The sequence below is a fragment of the Austrofundulus limnaeus genome, unplaced genomic scaffold (assembly GCF_001266775.1).
Source record: "Austrofundulus limnaeus strain Quisiro unplaced genomic scaffold, Austrofundulus_limnaeus-1.0 Scaffold192, whole genome shotgun sequence".
Taxonomy (NCBI): Eukaryota; Metazoa; Chordata; class Actinopteri; order Cyprinodontiformes; family Rivulidae; genus Austrofundulus; species Austrofundulus limnaeus.
Genome location: NW_013952594.1, coordinates 434,680 through 436,132, shown reverse-complemented (window position 1 = coordinate 436,132; position 1,453 = coordinate 434,680).

The following is a 1,453-nucleotide window of genomic DNA, read 5'->3' as shown; positions in this document are numbered from 1 at the left end:
CATCTAACCCTCTGTCCATCCATCCATCCATCCATCCAACCCTCTGTCCATCCATCCATCCATCCATCCATCCAACCCTCTGTCCATCCATCCAACCCTCTGTCCATCCATCCATCCATCCATCCATCCATCCATCCATCCATGTGAACAACAATTCGACCAAATATATATTTTTCCTCATTTGTTCCTCTGTGATCCATAACATTTTAAGTTGAAATAGATTGAATTAAAATCTTTTGTTTGRTTTTTTGTGCACATCAAGAATTTTTTTCTGAAAGTTGCACCACCCTGTCATCAGCTTGTTAAACATAATTAAAAACCTTGAAACACCCTGTTGCRTGGCCTGTTTGATATTACTGGGGAAACCATTTGAACAAGGTTTGAATTCAGCCTGACTCAAACCCACTAAAAAGAATGAATATAAAATTATAGATCAAAAACTCTGAAACCCTTTCATGTAAAGATTCCATTCCGTCACACTTTGAACCATTTATGTAATTWAAATTTTATTCCTGCCTCTGTCCTTCACAGATCCCGAAATCTGACTTTGATGCTGCAGCCGTGACCGACGGTCCCGCCGTTCACTAACTCAGACGTGTCATTTAATTACTGYGCAGACAGAACGTGACACTGCAGCTCTAATGAGACACTTTGCTTCTACCTTCTTAAAGCTTTGCTTCTCATTAGTGCTGATGGCAGCCGCACATGGTGAGATCTCCATCCCAGCCCTTCTAACACTCTCTGTCCATCCAGAGTGGCCATCAGGTTTCTGGACACCGTTAGAGTGGAGACGGACAGCCTGAGTGATTTGCACAGAAAAATGATGGTATAATCTAATCTACACCAGTTACCTATTTAGACAGCATTAAAAAATACAGTCAATATTTCCCATATGAATGAACCAGTGTTTAGGCAAAGGTCATTCAGTATAACTAAAACAACACTTTGCAWAAAGTTTTATTTTATTTTATACGGCTTATTTACACACTTTACAAACTGCAATAATGATAGTGCACATATAAACATTTTAAAACTTATGAAGAACAAGGCATGAGACTTTTACTGTTAAAGGATTCAGCAGTTTTTCAAAGAAATGTTCTGAACTTGCTTGTTAAAGCCATGAAGGACAAGTTTATTTGTGAGAATGACAAAGCAGAGCTGCAGTCCTTCTTTGCTCTTTCTATTAAAAGCTCCTGGGCTCAGTGGAGATTCTCCCCGCCCGTTTTGGCTGGACTCAGGTTTTAGGTCCAGCTGCTGACACACTCCCTCAGCTCACCCTTTTTTTTACTTCATCAAAAGCAGTAAACAGAAAAAAGGCTAACCTTTTAAAATTCAAACCCTAGATTTGCTTCTTCCCTAAAGAGCTGCTGACTTAGCAACAGATGCCATTTGTAAAGTTACACAGTCAAAAAATACCACCAATATTTTTGTTTTATTTAGCCTTTTATAAGAA